At 28.4% G+C, this 8,654-nt stretch overlaps 1 long non-coding RNA gene across 1 annotated transcript; it reads right to left on the reverse strand.

Moving 5' to 3' along the window:
• Positions 1 to 267: 267 nt before the first annotated feature.
• On the reverse strand, positions 268 to 1,246 carry LOC133319182 (uncharacterized). Its single transcript, XR_009752864.1, has 2 exons — positions 1,060 to 1,246; positions 268 to 480 (listed from the first exon to the last, which is right to left on the reverse strand). It is a non-coding gene; the product is annotated as an uncharacterized LOC133319182 (long non-coding RNA).
• Between the last annotated feature and the right edge of the window lie 7,408 nt (positions 1,247 to 8,654).

Below are 8,654 nucleotides of genomic sequence, written 5' to 3' on the forward strand. Positions count from 1 at the left end.
CGAACGTGTAATTCTGTGGTTTAATAGAACAAGAGTCTGCGGTCAAAAGCACGTGTTTCATTCTAACCACTTGAAATAAATGGACCGATTGTATTATTAACTACATTTCCTGCGACTTCATTCGTTTTTTATGTTTACCATCGAAATCCTCTTTTTAACGAGTAACATATTATATTTTTACTCTATTAATAACATTATAATTGAATACCTTGAAATTTTTAAAATTCAGTAATTATTAAATAAAATATGTTGTAATAACACAAAACAAAAAAATAATAATTTAATAAATCCACTTAGAATGCTTGTTTTGTATTTTATTTCAAATTATCCCATTTCCCTATTATAAATTAGTTTCCCCTAGAGCTTGTTCAAATTAGTTGCGTAAAAAGATGTCAAGTTCGTCCCGCCACAGTTCTGGTCTGCTGACTCCGTCTGACTTGGGTTACTCTCCCGGGACTGCATGTTAAACGAATTCGCCACCTTGAAATATACAAATTTTGCAATTAAAAGTTACCAACATAAAATTAAACAAGTTACATTCATATTACATTAAATTAAATAATTTATTATGGGGAACTTTATTTAATATTAATACTGAAATAACATATATACGAGTAATATAAAAGAATAACATTCTTTAAAATATAACGCATGCAACGAACTAAAATATAAATTGACAGAGAATTTACAAACGCTTTAAAGTTAAGCAATAACTGCTTTAAACTGTAACCAGTCTTTTGTTACATCAATTTGACCGATTCTCCACGGTCCAGTCAGAATCATTCGTTCAATTGCATCCGATTTAGTCTCTATTGATTCAAAAACCCGCGCGTGAGACTACATACAGATTTTATGGTTGGTTTTATTACATATAAATAAGTCTATTAAATTTATGGTTCCTGATCTTTCGTGATTAATTTCATGACTAACCGCTCACGATAAAATACTTCATTAGTGGATACATATTTTTTATTTTATTTGTTTCACTGACGTATTAAAATATAGATAGACAATAAATCAACCAAACTAAATCAAAATTTACAAAATATTGATACATACATTAAAAAAAACCTTAATGACATTGTTAACTTGTTGTCGTATTGCAGCGAAAGGGTATAGAAATTAGTCTACACTCAATAAATTCGTTCGTTATGTCTACAAATGGTGCCAAGGCATTAAGTGAACTAGTAGTCTAAATGCTCACGATATACGACAGTTATGAAATAAATTGGATCATCAAAGATGAAATCGTGACACTATCAAATGAGCTTTTAACGAACATGATGGGAGCAAACTCAATGACTGACATGAGAGCTGTTTACGTCATCGCGTACGATTCCAAAATAAATAAATAGATTCATTCTCGTTTGTAATTGGGTCAAGGATGATCGACAATAGATAATGTTAAGACTGCTTTTGAAATATGAAAATAAGATAGGATAATACGCGTCAAGTTTTAACACGTTTCATAAGAAACCCGGTCACATTAACAATGAAAATGTAGGGCAAATAAACATTTTACATTTTCCAACGTTTATAAACAGAAAATATTTGATACATTGATATAAGAACTGAGTTAGTTATTTTTTCATTTAAAAATACCACGCATATATATAAAGCGCAAATTTATATAAGACTGAAATATTCAATTTTCTTATTTAGCAATAATATTAATGTGGTCTATTACTTAAAACTGATGTAATCGAAGAAGAATGACAAAACATAAAATCCAATCACAGACATATTTAACGACCATTTAAAAATGATAAAACATTGTTGTATTATAAGAGACGGTATATTATAATGTCAAATGATTTGACCTCGGATTCCTTACAGCAATCAGCGTGCGAAGTCTTATTGGCTATGCACAAGTGTTCGATTAAGAAACTACGTAACCACTATATTCGTTTAAACACAAAGTGAATATACTTCAATCGAAAACTTCGAATTAATTAACATTAACAAAGGATCTTATAAATGTTCCAAGAAAGATTTTTTGTAAAGAAATTTTAATGAGAATTATATACTTCTAAAATTTGAAACAACTTTGAGAGTAAAATCTTTTAATAAATTATAAAGGTTATTGTAAAAAGATTTTTATATTGGGCGGAACTTAGAGTTTTTCAAAAGCTTTCTACCTTACTTTTATATCCGCAACATACAAATTCATATTTCAAATATTTTTAATATCATGTTCGAAAAAAAAACAGTGAAAAGTCAAGCAATTAAAAAGTTAAAATCAATTTAATGTACAATCACATACATCAAATTGCTAGTAACTTATAAACTAAACTAAATATAAAAAAAACAACTGTATTTTTACCAACAAGTATAAAAAACTCTAGTTATAATTAAGGATATCCAGTATATGAATGCATAGTTATATAAAAGTGGTTACATTTAACTTAGTAGCAGTGAACAAAATTATTTAACAAAAGGATTCATACATTAAACAAACAAAAAGCTTACTCAAAACTAAAAATACGCGTTCGTCGAATCAGAACACATTTTTAGTCTCTCGGTCAGATATGATTTAATGGGACGGCGAGAGGATCGTTAACATTAATAAATTCATAGACTTTACCACTGACTTTCACTAATTCAAGTGGACGAAAGAAATCTCTTTGGAATAAAGTTCTAATATATATTACAATTAATAATTTAGTAGAACGGATTATTTTATTATTATAAATGAGATACGGTTATAATTATTTAATTTACGAATATACATAACAGTTAAATAATCTTTAACACTAGTAATGATTTTTTAAAGTATATTTTATAGCTGTTAATTTTTTTAACCAACATTGTTTTTTCCGAAGTAATAAACATATTTACAGTAATGAGAGTGGTCGTTGTGAGTTACAAGTGACTTAAATTACAATGGTAGAGAGTTTCCAACACGCTTTTAACTTTCCTTCAGCACTTCGTTAGCCTTGTTTATATTTATTTAAAAAGTGATAAGTTGTCCTAGTGACTGAGGGGGAAGCAGGACGTGACTAACATCATATTCCATATTCTCGTTTTATCTAAGTGTAATTTCTTGATATTACTTTGTTAACTACTGTTATGTTTATTAAATGATTGGCTGTAACATGCATTGCATGATATTTGACAATCATAACCAAGGTTTAGAATTTACTAGTCTTTTCCTACAGTTCTACTCGCATAAAAGTGGCTTTAATATCTTTAAAATTATTTATTTTAATTAGTAGTAATGTAAAAAGTTATTACTACTTCAGTACCCTTTACAAAACATATTCAAAGTATGTATATATATACTGAGGGTATAATCGAAACACAAAATTAATTCTTTAAGAATAATAGGACACCCGTTAAATCCAAATTTTTTTTTTATTATTTTCATTTATTTTATTATTCCAATCGAGGATTATTTGTACAAATAACCTAATTAAAAAAAAAAACAGTATCATATAAAATTGCAAGAGCGATATCATCGTTCTCTCTTTACCAATATCTCCTCTGCTTTTCTAATCTTTATATTGTAGAAAACTTATAAAAATATATGAATAGTTTTACAAATTAATACAAACGTATTATTCTCCTATATATTGTTTTATTATATTAAAATAAGCATGTTAATTGTTGAAATGTTAAAACATATTTAAGTATTGTGCCAAGTACGAGAACGAGTCGTCATAGTAAGGACCAAAAATTTTCTGTCCTTATTATTTTTTATAAAATAATTAAATCGATAATATGAAATTTAAATCATGACACCATTAATGTGTGCGATTCCTGTAGAATTTAATACTCATCTAAGTTTATTTTAAACACCTTTATTTCCTCTCAAACAGTTCAAATTCATAATTAATTGGTCGTACAGTTTCTGAAGTGTAAGTTTCACATAAGCTGGAAACTGGCTACCAAATTGACATTATGTAAGCGGTAGTTGAAAGTAACAGCTTGCATTAATTAACGCGATTAGTAGATTCGTGAGCAAGGGTTGTTTGAACATCGACCTGTTTGATGGACATTTGCTTTGGTAATTAAAAGTAAACACACATCAATGGTTGGTCTGGTTAAAATGAGTTTACTATTTTGTTTTTTTATCTGTTTTGATTGATATTCTATATGTACCTGTACATCCCAAGATGGGTTAAATTATTATGAATATTTTTTTTAAGTGACTCATTAATTAACGTGTTAATATAGGGATCACTATACAAATAACAGTTCATATTTATTTCTCTTCACGAATAAGTTTATAACAGGAATCATTCGATCGAAATTAAGTACGCATATGACTTGATGGTATTTTTTATCGTACTTTTTAGTCATCTAAAAAAAAATAATATGAAAAACTAACATTATTAGTATTAATACTTAAATAACGTATAAAGGTCAGTGAGAATAATAAAAGTGGTTTATGTGATAGCAGAGAATATCTCTGAAAGAGGACTCCAATGAATTTGAGAATGATCGAGCGGTCGCAGGGGTAGAATCAGTGCGGACTTAATTAGTGCTAAGTTTCCCGTTGCATGCTCGCTGAAAGGCGCAAGAGATTAACTAAGAATTATATGAAATCTAGATTTATGACTGCTTTAGTACTCCGTTCAATTTTGCAACAGAATCTAGATTTACAGTTATAAAGTCAAAGATCGATAGTTTGAAAAATAATCCACTTGAACTAAATATTTTATTATTTAAAATGTATTATGTTGTGTATAAAACTGTTATTTTATTTCTCTTACATAATTTTATGTTAGTCAAGGTAACATTGTCGTAATATCATTAATATATATCACTTACAATGTCCAAACATGTCGATAATTTTCAACTCAATTTAACAACAAAGGTAGTTAATCTTTTGATGTGATACACATACCGGTTTTATTTGTAACGGTATCTTGTATTGTAATCATAACATAACGTCGAGAATAATTAAGCAAGTTCTAATTATTTTCTATCGGAACAGATAGAGCCATTGATTTATTGGGCGACGTCCCCTAAAATAGATATGATACAAAATTTATGATGTTCGTTGAGATAATGTATGGGATAATTTAATTCACTTAATTTAGCTTTATTTACTTTCAAATAATTCATTTTGACTGGTTTGTACGTGATATAAATAATTCGTGACTGAGAAAATTTATATTCATTTATGGAAGTTTAATCGATTTTGTAAAAGAAAAAGAGGAAGATTTAAAAGTGACGTATTTGCGAGGTGAGAAAATAAACGCTATTCAAGCCAACAGTTCCAAATTTACTTGTAAAGGTTCCCACAAAAGATCGCTATCAACATTCCACTTGATTATTCCGTTTTCCTTCATGCTCCTAAGATGCGTCACAGCTCTTGTGAATATATTATTCATGAATTCGCTATCGCAAATTGTTATTATTGAAATAAACTGAAAGTTTTTAAACAGTAAAACAAAAAGTGTGACCATTTGCACCAAACACCGCGAATGGCTATAAAGTTTTATCAAATTTAGAGCTCCTTGAAGTCCAGTAAACGTACAGGACTCTACACAATAATATCTTAATAGTGCAAGTTTATTCCAACGGCCGTCTTGAGAGTACTAGTCTTCATTAGTAAATGGATCCCTTGCTAAATTATTCTTCAGGTCACTTCGGTGCCATATCGGAATATTAACTTCCCTCTATATGTTTTTTGTTTCTACGTCGGACTATTTACATTAACTTTTTACTATGAAACATAAATACATAGCGAAAAAGATCATGGAGCACAACATTAAAAAATTGATTACAATTACAATCATGACACGTAATAGTAGTGATGATATATTCTAAGAGATGGCAGCACTTGTATCAAAAAACCTATTGAAAGGTAGACAGATTAACTTAATAGTTACCTTAATGATATTATTTGTTTTCACCGTATACTGAAATATATTTATATACATATATAATATATATTGCTCTTACACTCAATTGTTATGATATGAATATAAAAATGAATGACTTATTAAGTTGTCAGCTATATGGCCCACCCGTAAGCATTGCAATCATAATTTTAGTAGCCTGTAATTATTTTTATAGTTCCCTTGATAACACGCAATACTAACAAGCACTGATACTCTTTATTATTGAACAAACACAATAATTTTGTATGGAATTAAGAATAAAATATGTACTTTTCCTTTTTAAATCTATGATTATATCTATAATACTATTAATATCAATAAAAGTAAACCGTATCAGAAATATCAATTTATTATTAACCGTCATCGGTTGTTCAAACAAAAAATTATATAATCGGAATTCGACACACCACCAATATAAATTAGCACCGCATGCTGCCGCAAAAAATCCATCACAATAGCCACTCATTGGTTCTCATTTCAAATAAAATAATTCACTAATCTGAATAGAGAATAAAGGTATTACTTCAAAAACAATTATTATAGATTTATGAATGCACAAGAAAGCATAATAATAAGAAACAATTACTCAATAATGACCTATCAAGATTTTATTTACATTTTATACTTATAAATATACGGATGTGTGTATTCGTAGATGTATAAATTAATCATAACATAACCCGTTCTATCTTGTCGCTGATTCAAATAAAATCTACGGTTATTGAATCAATAATAACCGTGACTAACGACCCGTGATGTACACATTCTTGTGTATCGGCTGCTTTGTGATATAGAACACCGGTGATTTGGTCATTTATATACATAGAGTAGCAACAGGTAGAGAGTTTAATTATAATGAAAATAATTAATAAAAATGAAGCAAATAATTAAAATATTAATAAGATAGTCCATCTTAACATTTGACTTAAGTCTATAAGAAATATCTCATAAAAAACGTAAATCATCGACCATTATACTTTTCATTAGATTTAATTTTGCTACATTATTAAGCGTTTCACTTATTTTAATTTCCGATCCTTTGTCAATATAGAAATCATAATATAATAAAATATTATTTTTACATTCGTCTGTTATAGCAGCTGAGTCAGTGAGAAAACTCACATAACTGACGTGCTAAGAATCATGTTTTGTGGTCTCGTAAAGATGCCACTAATATATTTAAATTATCTCGATACTAACGCAAACATCCCACGGACATATTTAAGGAAATAAAAATAATTTCGTAACGGATAAAACATTTTTAACGAATCGTGACATTGCGTCTCAACGGCGGCACATTAAAAATTACAACAAAATAATAAAGTTTATCATTACCATATAATTTTCATCTGATAACAGCTAACCCTTCCAGAAGTCTCATAAACCTCATAAACCTTACAATGTTCACAATGCCTTAGAAGGAGTGTTTAGTTGACGTTAAAGATATTGTAATAAACGTTTTATATAGACATCGTTAAGATATGCCTTATCAAAAATGTTTGGTGTTCATAGAAAATATTTACAAAGATAGAGGCCGTGAAGATAAAATTACAGATTACTGCTAATTCACCCACATTCGGAAGTACTAAATGAAAATTTTGTGAGCTTGGTGTCTTGTTTCTAAAATGCTTATCTAAACGACTTGTGCAATTGATTTACGGCTAAACATGGTGGATTTGATGACTATATTCGGAAGGCGGTGTGGCCACATTTTCGATACAACTCTTACACCTATTTCGTTTCTTTTACTAGTTAAAAGTCTTTAGATTATTAAATCGTTATCTTAATTGAATACTTTAGCTTCTATTAAGTAAAATGTTCCATATTAATTAATTTCATTAGAAATAAATTTGAGTAATAGCATTTTACATTTAATATTATTGTTATGGAAATGTTACAGTGGTGTCAGTGTAATAATTAATTATTATTTGAAAGAATATCAGACCTCATAAAAAAACTTACTTACTATAAAATAGATTGGGCAAAATTGTCATCAAACATTTGCGAGTGTTGACAAGCGTGGGATGTACTTAGCTCACATCTTAAACAGGTTTGGCGTACTTTGAAATTACTTTGTACACTGAGTGGTGTCCTATAAATGACAGTATTATTTTTTATTTCTTATAAATATAGAAGGAATCAAGTTTAACTAAGAACAGTGCATAATTAATATATAATCAATGTTTACAGTAGACAGGTTTATATGTGGCTGTTTGTAACCATGCTAGCTCTTCTATCAAATATGTTAATGTAAATTTTTTCCAAGATAGTTTACAATGCAGGAGTAACATTCATACCTAGATACTTAAAAATGAGCACTACCAACAAAAAAACGTTTTATTTTAAAATTACTGCTGTTTTTCAAAGCTTTTTTTATCAACTTTCAAAATGTAATCCGATATTGGGATATCAAATAAATTTTATTGATAGAAAATATTGAAACTTGTGTACTATATTGCATTATTCTTACTTTATTCGGATCTCATATGAACATTTTCAAATTTAATAAAATATATATAAATAAATTTCAAATTTAATAATATAAAAGAGAATGAAATAATACGATCAAGTAATAAATTTGAGAGTAATAGCCCTTACCATTTTGTAGGTTTTATTAATTTCTTTTTCAATAAACACGAACAAAGTTTAATATCCTAACAAATCCTTTATAGAAAGCCGTGATATAAGTATCTTCAATAACATTCTTTGCACACTATCAATCATAGTTTAGCGAAGGCTTTGCCAATATCAGAATCTGCTAACTCACGGACCTTTATATGGATCTAGAAGATATCGCGAAGA

Source organism: Danaus plexippus, chromosome 14 (assembly GCF_018135715.1).
Source record: "Danaus plexippus chromosome 14, MEX_DaPlex, whole genome shotgun sequence".
Taxonomy (NCBI): domain Eukaryota; kingdom Metazoa; phylum Arthropoda; class Insecta; order Lepidoptera; family Nymphalidae; genus Danaus; species Danaus plexippus.